Genomic DNA, 15,279 nt, shown 5'->3' on the forward strand with positions numbered 1-15,279 from the left:
CAGGGTTGGGTTCTGGAGCTTGTTCTACTACCACGCCTCCAAAAAGCAGGTGTTGATTCTGCCACACCTGTCTGTTCCACCCCCTCCTCTTCTGCTGAATTGTCCTCTGAACCAGAAGGTCTGTAAGCATTCAAGGGGCTACTCAAGCAGCCAGGCTAAAAGATGCCATGGTGGTGCTTCAGCTGGTCTGTCTAGGGGACAGGAGCCACACCAGGGCAAATATTCTGTCAGCTCTGTAGGGGCAGGCTCAGAGGTGGTTGACATCATGGAATCTTGAGCCAGGAATAGTTGTATGCGACAATGCCACCAACCTTCTCTCCGCCCTCCAACAGGGACACTTGACACATGTTCCATGCTTGGCACACGTCCTGAATTTGGTGGTGCAGCATTTCTTGAACAGGTACCCAGGCTTTCAAGATCTTCTGAGGCAGGCCAGAAACGTCTGTGCTACTTCAGGCGGTCATACATCGCCAGAGTTTGGCTGGCTGACATTCAACGGGAATTCAACCTACCCACCAACTGCCTCATTTGTGACATGCCCACCAGGTGGAACTCAACATTGGCAATGCTGCAGCACAGCACACACAGCAGAGGGACATCGATGAGTACCCATGTGAGTATGGCCCAAGGACAGGCTCAGGGGATGATGAGAAAGGATGCATGCACTATCCTGTCACCATTTGGGGAGGTCACAAGAATGGTGAGCCATGACAATACATGCATCGGTGACACTATCCCTCTAGTCTTCCTGCTGGAGCACACACTGCATAGAATCATGGACAGGGCACTTGAGGCAGAACAGCGGGAGGAAGAGGTGGACTTACTTTTCTCTCAAGGCCCCGTTTATGCAGATACCATTCCTGCGGGGCCGCAGAACACACAGGCGGAGGAGGAAGAGGAGGATTGTGGCAGCATGGATGTAGAGGATAACATACAGCAGTCTTCAAAGGATGGTTTGCAGTCCCCGGAAACCCAGCCAGGAGTAGTACAAGGCTGGGGGGAGGTAGTTCCTCACAGTGTCATCCTCAGTGACCCAGAGGGCTCAGAATCTCATGCCTCCTCAAAGTTACATTCCTACGCCCAGCAAGAGTAACAATAAGGGGATACAGTGTTCAGGCACCACCAACACCCGAAGCCCAATTTTTCTGCACCTGCTTGACAGGTGCATCTAATTTACATTTTTTTACATTCTTTCCCTAATTGTTAACAATATTTAACAGTAGGGTCCATTCCTGCACCCAGCAAGAGTAATTGTGAGTGGTAACAGTACTCAGGCACCACCAACACCCAAGGCCCAATTTTTCTGCACCTGTTTGACAGGTGCATCCAATTTAAATTTTGTACAATCGTTCTCTAATAGTTAACAATTTTTAATAGCAGGGCCTATTCCTGAGCCCAGTAAGAGTAACTGTGAGACGTTACAGTATTCAGGCACCACCAACACTCAAGGCCCAATTTTTCTGCACTTATCTGACAGGCGGTAATTTTTTTTAAGTTTCGGCAAGTCAGCGTTGTTGTGACAGCGCTGGACGACGTGATTGACAATGGATTACAATGCTAGAATCATTTTTTGGGGCTTTTTTTATTTTTAAATAAAGGACTTGTCAAAAACTGCTTTTTGGGTTTTTTTCAATAAAGGATTTTCAAACGTCTGGTTTCTTTATTATTTCACAATTCTAACCCTTTAGTGAACGGGTAGGGGTACAAGCACCCCTTACACATTCACAAGGAGGGGCAAAGCATCAAGGTGCCCCCTTATTTAAAGGGGTACCCTGATGTTAATGAGCTCACCTGTCCTCAGACCCCCACAACCATCAGGCGAGGGTTGTAGGGAAGAGGCCCTTGTCCACATTGGCATGGGAACACCGTCCTAATGCCGAGGGCACGTGGCCTGGTAATCATGCTCCCCCCCCCATTTTTTGGGGGGTGGGGTTCCCCTTAAAAGTTCTACCAGGCCTAAAGGCTTGGTATGACTTTTAGGGGGAGTAGAGCAGAGGATAGTGTCAGTAGAGTGTCAGTAGGGCAAAGAATGATGTCAGTAGTGCAGTAGATGGTGTCTGTAGTGCAGTGGATGATGTCAGTAGTGCAGAGGAAGGTGTCAGTAGAGCAGTGGATGGTGTTGGTAGGGCACAGGATGGAGTTAGTAGAATAGTGGACAGTGTCAGTAGGGCAGTAGATGGTGTGAGTAGGGCAGTGAATGATGTCAGTAGGGCAGTAGATGGTCTTGGACTTGAAAAAGCGCATGCGCACGAAACATGTTGTCCCGGACACCAGGACATCGCAACCACGTGGTCCCTGATCTGACAGGCATTCATCTCCTCCACTGCTCCCCTCTGAGTGGACAGGCCGTCCATCTGGAAACCTGGCGTCTTAAAGCCACAGGCTTGTGTTTTATCATATTACCCTGTGATGTTTTATTAAAGGCACACCTCCATATAAGGTGTTTTATATGATTACAAACTTCACAGTGCCTGACTCTTGTCAATACTCCTTGATATACTTATGTGTTTTACTATGGCAGCAGTGAGTTTATACCATTGATGACAGTTGACAATATTTACCTTTTCCTTTGGGGCACATCTGTGTGCTTATGTCTACAGTGTTCATTCAGTAGGTTGTGTCAGTAGTGCAGTGGACGGTGTCAGTAGGGAAGAGGATGGTGTCAATAGAGCAGTGGATGGCTATCAGTAGGGCAGAGGATGGTGTCAGTAGGGCAGTGGACAGTGTCAGTAGAGCAGTGGATGGTGTCAGCAGTGCAGTAGACAGTGTCAGTAGTACAGTGGACGGTGTTAGTAGGACAGAGGATGATGTCAGTAGAATAGTGGACAGTGTCAGTAGGGTAGTAGATGGAGTGAGTAGAGCAGAGGATGGTCTCAATAGAGGAGAGGACTTTGTCAGTAGGGCAGAGGACTGTGTCAGTAGTGCAGTGGATGGTGTCAGTAGGGCAGAGAATGGTGTCAGTAGAATAGTGGACAGTGCAAGTAGGGTAGTAGACGTTGTGAGTAGGGCAGTGGGTGGTGTGAATAGGGTAGTGGATGGTGTCAGTAGTGCAGTGGATGGTGTCAACAGTGCAGAAGATGGTGTCAGTAGTGCAATGGACTGTGTCTGTAGGGCAGAGGACAGTTTCAATAGGGTAGTGGATGGTGTGTGTCAGTGAGCCGTGGATGGTGTCAGTAGGGCAGAGGACGGTGTCAGTAGGGCAGTAGATGGTGTCAGTTTGGACATGGACTGTGTCAGTAGGGCTGAGGATGGTGACAGTAGGGCCGAGGACAGTGTCAGTAGGTCAGAGGACAGTGTCAGTAGGGCAGTGGATGGTGTCAGTAGAGCCGAGGACGGTGTCAGTAGGGCTGAGGATGGTGACAGCAAGGCCGAGGAATGTGTCAGTAGGGCAGTGGACGGTGTTAGCAGGGCAGAGGTTGGTGTTAGTTGAGCACTGCAGTGTGGTCACAGGGAAGGCAATAAGATGGACAACATAATATAACACAGAGGGTGAAAAATGAGCAGTATATCCCAGGTAATTAACACATGTAGGGAATATAAAAAGTCCTATATATGTTATAGCACGAGAGTATTTTGCCACATTTTTGTACATAGCTCTTCATTACATGCTAAAACTAAAACAAGCTATTATACCACAAGAAAGTTAAATGTCTCCTGAATAACAATACCAATAACACATATATTCATATATTTAACATGGAAAAATAATATAGTAAGCAAGTTTGGGATCCAAAGTTTGTGCTTGAAGACTCATTCCCTTTCCTCCCAATGACCAGTGATCCATGCATAGAGGCTCTGCTCCTCTCTGGGCTGTACCTTTCCTGTACAGAGAAGAAATGGAGAACAAAACAAAGCCCCCCTGCTTCCCCCCCCCCACCACACCCCACCTAACCCTTCCCGCCGGGAAGCCTCATCCCAGCAGCATATGATGATCTTGGACTGGGCTGACCAGCTGGAAAACATGAGCCGCATAGAACTGTGGGGCGGAGGTGTGGGGCAGGTGGGTTAATAGAAAAGGAGAGGTTTGTGTGGGTAGAGCGGAGGAGGATAGACAGTGCAGGGAACATTGCCGCTCAGTGCATCCACTGGGAATGGCACTAGCTGGGAGTCAGGACAGGCTAAATTATCTTTACGAGAGCCAGCAGCTCCCATCACAATGTGGCGCCCAGGACACATGTCCCCCCTCATAGTTTCGGCCCTGTACTCAGGGATGGTTTTATGCTCACTCTGAAGCAAACTGTACCCGACTAAAAGTGAACCATGTCTGGGACCCCCTCTTCCAAGTGGTCCCAGGCACTATATCCTTAACCATTCCTGGGCTTATGTAGCCTAGTACTTTACTGACAGAAGAGAAGTAGCTGCAGCCATTTTTATCTGCTGTTGCCTCTGTGTGTGTGGACTTCTACACCCACACAGTCCTAGCAAAAGCTTTTACTGTGCAATTGTAACAGTCAGTGCAAGCTTGCCTCCATCCACTAGAGGGCACCTCTGAATTACAAGAGACTCTGAGAAAGATTGTGATGGATTGTGGGAAGATTAGAGGAACTGGGCTATATCACAGACTGATAACGCCTCCTGAAAGGTATGTCGAGGCAGAGCTACAGGAAGTGACATCATTCCATTCCAGTGGAGACACCTGGCAGTGGTGAGACACCCAAATAGTGAAATGGACCATGCTTTCACTAGGCTGTAGTGGATCCGGCCCATAATAACAATAGGCTGTTTAACCTGGGAGCAGGGCAGAATGCACAAACTAATGTGAGCTCACAAACTGATGCTTTTTATGTATTTGTATACAGCGGTTAGTTTAATAAAAGTAGTGGTGTGAACCTCCTGCGCTAATAATCCTAAAAAATGTCCTGCTAAGAGAAGCTGCTAACATTAAATCATATACCATGCCCTGAGGAAGTCACATAGTATTGTGACACAACGCGTAGGCCTGCCCGTAGTGACGCACTTCCGGTGTAGACGGCATTTTGGCACACCGATTCCTATACCCATGAAGAGTACACCCAAAAAGCATGCGGTTTGAAGCTGTCAGATACTGGAGATTTATGTGAGTGCACATTTATTATATTTGGTTCGATCTTCTTGTGAATAAACATATTACACTATGGGAGGCTGTGTTTATGTTTGAGATACTGGTACATACCCCCACCCTATCTGGAGAGGAGCCACTATCTGAGTGCTGACCTCCTGAGAGGGAGATCTGTGTGCGGTGAGAGCAGACCAGTGGAGAGGCTGCATGCTAGAAGGATCTGAGGGTGTGATCCCACAATACGCTTTGACCCGTACAGGTCGAAGTTTTGAGGTGAGAGGCTAATCTAGCCGTCGGTTGGATTTTCTTTACCAGCAGTTACCCACAGTCACTTATATCAGCACGAGTGTCGTATTGGAATAAGTGGTATTATCCACTGTATTGGACTTTAGTGCACATATCAGACTTTTCAGTCTGATCCAATTAGTGTGTTGTTTGCACATTATTTGCACAATTTTTGTCTCTTTATTTTCTGTTTGATAGATGTATATATTTATTGCACTTATTGAGATTTATACTTATTGCACCTTATTAATAGTATATATTCTCTGTTATATATTGTAGCACTAGTAGACATTTGGTGCTTGTTTAACATTATATTTATATGCACTAGTTTTTTGCATGTTTATACATTTTATATTGAGTTTGCAGTGGTATTGATTTATCACTGGTTTTACTGGACTAATATTCACTTTCATGTTTTGGTCCAGTTGTAGAACACTATTATTTGTGGTAGTGTATCTACGTGCAGGGGTGGACTGACAACTCATGGGGCCCCCAGGCAACAGGGGATCATGGGGCCCCAGTGTCCTTGGGGCCCCCTACTGACCCTGGGCCTTCAATAGGGGATCATGGGCCCCCTGTGTCCTTGCCCAAACTCAAAAAAGCCAATGAAAAAGGTACCAGGGGCATCTCATGGGGCCCCCTACTGACCCGGGGCCCTCGGGCAGTGCCCGAGTTTCCAAATGGTCAGTCCGCCCCTGTCTACGTGTCACATCGCATGATGGTATATTGTTTCACAGGCATGTCACTTTTTTGTGGCACTTTTTGTGAATATTTTGTTTCACCATTGTGAAACAAACAGTCTGTCATTTGTTTTTATCCACATGAGTGTATGCATATATTATTTTTTGTATTTATATATTATATGTGAGTAGTGCTACATTTTTTATAGTTATTTGTTTAATAAAAAGGTTTTACACTATCAGAATATCTTTCCCCTCTGATTTTATGATGTTCCTGTTGACATTGTGAGAAGGAAGAAGATTCCTGGATGTGATAAAACCCCTTGGGGGATAAAGCACATACTGTATAGACCAACTCTTAAGTCAGAGGTCATGGTCATCTGGTGAGTTTCCCTTAGTTGTGGTGGTGCAAAGTAGTGTAGGGAAGCACAGATGGAAGCACTGACATAAAGAAGTGGTTTGCTGCAATTCACAAGTATACTTAGCACAATTTGCATGGAGCACTTTATATATTATATGGAAGAATTGGAAGAATACACTTTAAATTGACTTTCTTTAGCACTTTAATGCATTTGTGAATTATGCACTTTAGTTTTTATATAGTTTTTATATAATAGTTTTATACAATTTATTTTGTATATGATTTGTTATAAGAGCATGGTACACTGTAATATATCACAGGCTGGCTGGAAAAACTACAACTGCCACTAGAGGCACATTAAAAGGGAAGGGCTGGAGTGATTTTCCTGAGTTGCAAGAGGAATAACTTTTTTCATGCAGGGAGACCAGGATCATACACACTGTAGCCCATGTGTGTGTAGTGCAAGCAGAGGGAGGAACATCTTTAACTGGAAACAGAGGGGCTCTATCCTTGAGCCTTGGACTAACACTGCAGTTGCTAGCAGAGAGGCAGATTTTCTGGTTAGGAACACTTTCATATTGCATGCAATAACTCTAAGAGACAATACCTCAAGCGTGCCAGCGCAAAGTCTTGGGCCCCACCTAGCTGGCCAGCAGAAGACTCAAATCAGGTGATTAATGACTGTTGCTATACAGACCACCTATACATTCTTTCACTGGTTAGGGTTGCCAGTAGCAGGTGTAGGACGATTTACTGTCTGTTGTGTGATAAGTAAATTGTTCAGCTGTTGCATTATCACCATTTTATGCTGTTTGATTGCGCAGTTTATACCTCTAATGATTTTAAAATGTTGTGAGGTATGAGCCAACTGTTAATCAATATAGTACACAATTTTCCGGTTTACTATTACCCAGTCTTTTTCTACATACATCTATGCCAGTACACTTTACTATTATTTAAGCGGCTTGGTGTAATGTTTCTGGTGCATTTGTATTACTGTGTATTGGAGATATAAATATATACTGCATATACAGTATATACACACACAGGTATCTTCAACCACCTCCTCATCCCAGCCAGGTGTGCCATAGAGTACAGAACTGTTTACAGAGTAGTGGGAATTTGGACCGAGGATCTGATACATCAAGCAGCTCCTTCAGGGTGAGCGATACACTCAGATCAGAGCACTCACAATTCACAAATGAACTGGACCATGTGGTTGATCCGTACCTGGGCACATTTAAAACTGCCTGTGTGGGTGCACCCTTAGCATTTGAGCACCTAGGTCAGTGGTATTCACATTGTGATGGTTGGTCATACAATAAAATACTGCTCCGTATAAACATACTTAATCAGATTTGCTGATACACTGAACAAATGTCTAGTATGATTTCCATGAAATCCACCCTGGAACTCGTCTCATCTTTTTTAGACATGTATTTGCTATATATGCCTTTTAAGTTGGTTACTCAAATGTAATAAAAAAAACAAAATGAACATAATATAAAAAGCACAGATATTTTGCTGTATGTTGAGTAGCTTGAAATAACCGGCCTCATGAACTACAAGTAATGTATCAGATGAAAGAATCATATTATTGTGCAATTATCCTTCTCTGCGTTTGGTGATGTCATCAAGCTTTCACGGGCAATATATCGAAAAGCTTATACTGATACAAGTTTCACTCAATGAAATTGCACTGAAAATTACCTGGGTGCACTTAGGAGGTAGGAGCCTGAACCAGTGCGCTAGGTCAAGTCTTTGATGAGTCAACTGGTCCTATGGAAAGCCATGGATCTATGTGCTAAATATTGCCTAGTCTTTATTTTTTCAATAAAAAAAAAACTTTGCTTGTGCTTTATTAAACAGAGGATCCAGAATTGGGCAAAACACACAGGAATGACGTATAGAGCAACTTGCACTCAAAACTTGCTAAATGCAGTAGAGCAGTCATATTTAGGTATTATCATTCATTGCTATTTACAAAAAGTTAACATTTTGTCTAAGCCTTCCTGACCCCTGGTTCACATCTGCATGGGTGGTGCCACTGCAGATCCGCACAAAAATCCGTGAAGCCACACCACCCGCACAGAGGACTGCGGACCCTTGGGTGGGTGCCATTAATTCTAATGGCACGCCGCCCGCACTGGAAATCGCAACCATACTGGGAACCGAGGTTCCGTGCAGGCTGCATTTTCCGAAGAAGTGCAAGGACTTCTTCCCTGCGTGTCCTGGGGCACGGGAGTCCATTCAAATGAATGGGTTCTTGTGCTCGTGCAAAACGAGGACCGCACGTCCGCAGATGTGTGAACCAGGGGTTAGAGACAAACTTCAATGAAAAACTATACCACTACAAGCAACTGTTGAGAAAATAAACACTCCTGTCAGGAATATGTAATGCGCAACATAACATATAGAGTGCAGAGGTCAGGTCTATGAAACATACTTTACAGCACATAGAGTGTAAGCAGTTGGGACAATGCAATGTACAACAGAGTGTAGAGTTCATCAGTATGCACTGTGTAGTATTGGGCCCCTCATATTTCTGGTCAGTGGAAGAAATCAATGTTAGTTGTGGGGAAAAAAGACCATTTAATTAGTTGGGGGGTGGGGGGGGTGCTCTGGAGTCAGTGGTCTCTAGGAAGGAAAAAATACCCTGGAATCAATAGGAGAAAAAATGCCCAATGTCATTGGTCAGTAATAGGAAAAGATGTCTGTCGTTGATGGTCAGTGGGAGGAAAAAATACCTGGGGTTGGTAATCAGTGTAGTGTCAGTATTCAAGAGGAAAAAAAACACCTAGAAGAAAGTATGCTGTGACATTGGTGGTCAGTGGGGTGTGGTGGGGGGTATTAGTGCTCAGTGATACGTGGAGGGAGGACAATTGTGCTGTGCAGGTGGTGGGGGAACAATAGTGTCCAGTCTGAGGTGGAGGAACAATAGTACCAAGGAAGGGGAAAAACACTGTACTCAGCAGGGGATGGGGAAGGGGGGTAACAGTGCCAAACAGGAGCAGGGAAGAGCAATGGTGCTCAGCTTGGGGTGTTTGGAATTAAAGTGTCCCAAAAGAGGTGCAGGGGAAAAATAGTGTCCAGCAGGAGTCAGAGGAAACAATAGTGCCCACTAAGTATGGGTCTAAACACTGATGCCAGTGCACAACAGTTACCTTGCACTGAAGTCTGTGTTCCATGCTCCCTCCTATGCAGACTCTGTTGGGCAGGAGATCACTGTGCCACACAGAGTCAGCAGACAGCTGGGGCCAGGTGCTTGAACAAGTGATCCAGCGCTTGGCTCCAAAACACAGAGAAGATTCAAAGGATGTCAGGATTCTTTACACGTGGAATCTGGGGCAGTTGGGGGGGGTACAGATTTACCCTGACTTCCTGTCCTGATGACAATAGTTTGTCATATTTATGGTGTGCATAACCTTCATCATGGGTTGTGTTTGTCCCAACCCAGGGGGTAATTTTAAAGCCGTTAGCAACCCAGAATCAAATGAACCCAAAGCCTGACATGTTTTGACACATGCTCCTCCTCAGAGGGTATTTCTTGGACCTTTTAGAGAAGAACATTACACATAAGGTAAAGTGATATTAAAATTCCACACCTGCCCAAAGACAATATAAAAATTATATACTACATTGCATACAATATATCAAAGTCGTATGATCATAGGTGACCTGTGTGAAAGAAGCTAAAACCATATGGCATGTGTGCAGAGTGACCCAGTCCAGTAGGCAGACGAAAAGGAGAGCCCAGCAGTCACAGAGATCCCATAGGAGAACTATATGGATACAAAACAACAGGACATTCTTTAAAAAAAAGGAAAAAGTACAAAAATACCAAAACATAAAAAAAAAGAGGCCAACCTTAACAGGGTATCAGTATCAGGGTATCATCCAGCGGTATGATCGTCCGCAACCACTAAACCATGGAAACCAAAAGACACAGCAATGACACTTGGAGGGACTTTTATATATAGAAAAAACAGCCCTCTCCACCTCATCATAATGGAACATTGGGCTCCATTCAAGTGCTCCTATAACAGGAGGAGAACAAGCAAGCACCCTCCAGTGGATCCCCTGATGCCCGCCCAGGTCAAAATGGCCAAGGTGGCGGCACACAGTGGCCATCTTTGGAGCCATATGCACTCCAGTGGCCAAAAGGGGAAGAGCCCAAGCCGGAGGGGGAGAAAAAAAGATTCTCATGGGCCACCAAAATAGGCTGCCGCTCAACAACCCCCCCCCCCACACACACACACACACACAATGTAAGGGATTTACGGCAAGACGAACCGCGATCGGAAATGCGCGATCACGCATGTGCATGTGCACACGCACGGTGAAGATTGGCGCCAGACGGCCTATTTAAGGAGTGTTTCTGTTCATGTTCAGTGCTGACTGGTCTTCAGCTCCCCCCTGTGTCCTGCTTGTTCCTGTGTGATTCCTTTGTTGCAGACCCGGCTTGTTCCTCACCTGACTCTGATTTCTCTCCTGCTCCTGGTTCCTGACTTCGGCTCTGCTCCTGACTTTGGCTTCTGCTTCTGATTCTGTACCACGGTGCCCGACTGTTGATGACCCTGGCTTTTCCATGACACTGCTCCTGTCTCTTGTCCTCACTACCTGCCTTGCTCTGGTACACGCCTGACAATCTACCAAACCTGCTCTGCCTGCTACTCCTGTGCCAAAATCAGAGGATCTTCAGCCTTCCAAGGTATTCATCTGCAAGAGCTGCAAACAACAACTACTGGTACTCTTGTTCCCCTGGGTCCTAGACTCCCTCTGTTTCAACCTCAGCGTGGTCAGGGCTAGTGACACAAGTGAGGCCAACCTCGTCAATTCAGTCTCCCATCAGGTGCTTGACACACACACACTAACGGAGCACCCTCTACCCATCATCCCACAAGACCCAAAAGAAAGAGTTGAAAGCCATGGGCTCTGCGTGCCAGGTGGAGTGGATAGACCCCCCAGCACATTGGCAAAGAGGGAGCAAATCCCCCCTCCCCCACCAATGAAATGGGCCAGTCTGCATGTCTACATGCAGATCTGTCTGCTTGCCAGCATGTAGGCAGGGCCTGAGCATGGGGTACCCAATCAGGGGAGACATCCCACACAGTCCTTAATGTTGTAATTGAACTTGTGTATTGAATATAGGTTAGCAGTGATGAATAGAGACAGATTCAATAGGTACTGGTAATAGACAATATTGCTGTTGCTACAAGGCACTATAGCAGTTAGTAACTGTACAGTGTGACCAGTCTTGGGCCTGTTTTACTGGAGGGCAGCTGCCATTGGAGGGGTGGCAGTTTGTGGTGTATTGTGATGGCGCTCTAATTCGTACTGCTGAGCAGATCCTCACTTCACTGGTCTGGATACTTGAATGTTCCCTATGCACAGGCGATGTCCCTGAGCTGACCTTTCTCTCCCTAAGCTATTCTTCCTCCCCAACAAATGGGGTATCTGTCCCTCAGCTACAACTTGTTCCAGGTGTGCCTAAATTATTTGGGCACCCTAATTTATAAGGTCCCACATCAAGATGGCTGCCAGAGGTCACCAGAAATTACAATGAGCTGAAACCTCTGTGACAGTTACTGAATCTCTGAGGGAGCTTTTTCCTCCAAAGACCCCACCTTATCTTTATAATGGCACAGCAACACCTAGTGGATGGAGGAAAACCTGAACCTGCCTACAATCAGCTTGCTATTTTGTAGGAGAAACTACTATGGTAACTGTTGGCTTGTGTTGTATTGATTGACCATGTTGGAGAAGAGTGCCATCATTTAGAAAAACACAAGCCCACAACAACATACACTGGCTGCTACACCAGTCAGCCTATTTAAAATGAGAAAAAACAGTCACTTTGCTGTTTGGTACCAATGTGTGCACCAAACTGAACCAGAGAAAGCAAAGTTGCCAGTCTTTGGCTGTCTTAATTGGCCGGTGCAGGACGAGTCATTCATTCTGGCACACTGGTACTGTGCCAGAAATGTACATGTTTTATGAACTGCCAGGTACATTTTACTGTAGATGAGACATTGCATGTCTCTTTTGCAATAAAAGGTCGTCCTGTTTGCGATTTTAAATTTTTTGCATTTATTTCTGCTTTAATGGCTTTGGATACATTTTAAGGTAAATAAATATACTAAGTTATCTATCTAGCAGCTGATTTTGTTACTGAATGTATTCAGATACTGTGTATTGCAGGTCATACTGTCAAAAACACTTGCTAGGTCTCACTTGCCTTTCTTTGGAATATATTTGCTGGACTCCTTAATGACTGCATTTTGCTGAGTGGAACAATGAGCAAGCGAGCAAATTGATAGTGTATTTCTGTGACAGATGACTGTAGACTGTGAGGATATCAATTACTTAGCGATTACTCCTCCTAATCCAACTTGAGCTGTCTTTAATTGATGGTCTGAGTCTGCAAACTCTGCCAGCTTTGAATTCTATGGTTTTGACAGACCTAATAGACTGTAGTGCTATTTGCCAACCCACGCTTTCTTGCTGTTGCGGTATCACAATTCCTTAAAGCTGCACAGGCTTAAAGGAATTATAATTGCAGATAAACCTGTGTAAGACAGAATCTACTAGTAAAAACATCATCAAGCTTATTTAAGAATGAAAATGCGTTAGATACTAGCAACCAACCAGAAATAATCCTTGTTCTGAAAAGTCTGCTCTTTGCACTGCTTTGTAAATATATCTGTATGTGTAAGTAAAACAAAAAAACTTTAGTTCCTTATCAGTATCAGGTTTTAACAATTGGTAATCAAATAAGCAGGACTGTTGTAACATGTAATAGCCACAGTTGATGTGCAGGCAGGCTACTACTGCTTTTACTGATACGGTGCCTATTCACACTTATGTGCTTAAAAATGCATGCATTATTAATATGCACTTTGAGGCATATTTTTGATGCATTATACATGCATTTTTTCAAATGCTTTCCAGGGTTTAGGATGCACTGTGTACCTCAATACGTTATGACACATAGGGGTTGATTTACTAACACTGGAGAGTGTGAAATCTGGTGCAGCTCTGCATAGAAACCAATCAGCTTCCAGTTTCCTCTGTCAAAGCTTAACTGAACAAGCTGAAGTTAGGAGCTGATTAGCTAACAAGCACAGCTGCACCAGATTTTGCATTCTCCAGTTTTAGTAAATCAACCCTATGGTCAGGGGCGTATTTGCCACAAGGCAAACAAGGCATTTGCCTAGGGCGGCATTTTTCAGGGGGGCAGCACCGCTCCCTTGGAAGAATTGACAGAAGAAGGGACACATGCGGCTTGGGAACCAGGTGGGATCTGAAAGAGGCTGCGGGCTGCTTTACTCTTGTTCCTGGGGATGTCCACAGCTGTGAAGGTGAGTGTTTTTCTCTTTCTTGCCGGGAGGGGAGTGGCTGGTGTGTGGGGGTGATGGTAGTGGAAGGCTCTAGGGTGTGGGTAGGGGTGTTGTTGGTCAATGTCAGGCTCTCTTCGGGGAGGGGCACATTTTGTGTTGCCTAGGGCAGCACAAAACCTTAATACACCACTGCCTATGGTGTTTGTTTACAGGTATTAAAAAAATTCCATATGGGAGATGAACTTGTGGGAAACTGCACCACAAATGTAAAAAACAAAACTCTTTACCTACAATATCTCACAGAAGTGAGTACACCCCTCACATTTTTGTAAATATTTTATTCTATCTTTTCATGTGACAACACTGAAGAAACAACACTTTGCTACAATGTAAAGTAGTGAGTGTACAGCTTGTATAACAGTGTAAATTTGCTGTCCCCTCAAAATAACTCAACACACAGCCATTAATGTCTAAACCGCTGGCAACAAACGTGAGTACACCCCTAAGTGAAAATGTCCACATTGAGCCCAATTAGCCATTTTCCCTCCCCGGTGTCATGTGATTCATTAGTGTTACAAGGTCTCAGTTGTGAATGAGGAGGAGACGTGTTAAATTTGGTGTTATCGCTCTCACTCTCTCATACTGGTTGTGACGATTGTGCGCAATAGAGACATGGACGCGGTACGTGACAGCCATCTTGTTAGGTCTCAGCCTTATTCTCTCCTGTCCTCCCTCCTCCCTTTTGAATGGAATGTATAGCTGTAAGTTGAATGGAGGTCAAAAGGACCTCTTATCCTAAATAAAACACAGCTAGATAAAGCTCCAGGGCTGTAAACCGCTAATTAGTTTGGTTCAAGGGGTCTTCTTTGAAAACCACTTTCCTCTGCCCGATCGTAAAAAAATAACTCAGTCAGTCCTGACCTGTTAGGCCATTAGGGCTAGAGCGTGCCATAAAACGTACATTCCACATGAGACATTTTTCATACAATTCATAAGGTTTAGCAGGAACTGGGCACATTAATATTAGGTACATATTTGGATAGATCATTTTAATATGAGTCAAATAAGGCCTTACATGACTATATTAGCACCTAGGAGAGAGAAGTAGCAGTCTCTTTCATCCAGGGTGACAAGGTGTCACGGTATAGGGGCCCAGCCAATTATTAATTGCTGCTTAATGTCCCAAATTATTAATTCCCTCATTAATCCCTCCTGGCCATATTAAGAGCATCCTCCAATTAGTATTCTACTCCTGTGTGCCAAAGGCCCCTAGCTGTAATTAACGCACCCCCTCCGCAAAAGGTCCCAAATTCAATTAGTGTATTCTCCCCATTGTTATCCTGTTTACAACTACAAATTCAATTATTGTGTTTCCTTCCCTGTCCATCTTGCCCATCCTGGTTTGTGTCCAAATGTATATTCTTCCCCACTGTTATCCCCTTAACAGCTGCAAATCTAATTACTGTATTTCCTTTCCTGTCCATCCCCTCCATTGTCCTCCAAATGTCCACAAACTCAATTAAGGCCTTCCCCCCATTGTCACCCTGCTAATGACCCCCCTCCACCTCTGGTCCT

Source organism: Staurois parvus, unplaced genomic scaffold (genome assembly GCF_062004578.1).
Source record: "Staurois parvus isolate SC_StPar_1 unplaced genomic scaffold, SC_StPar_1.0 ptg000116l, whole genome shotgun sequence".
NCBI lineage: Eukaryota > Metazoa > Chordata > Amphibia > Anura > Ranidae > Staurois > Staurois parvus.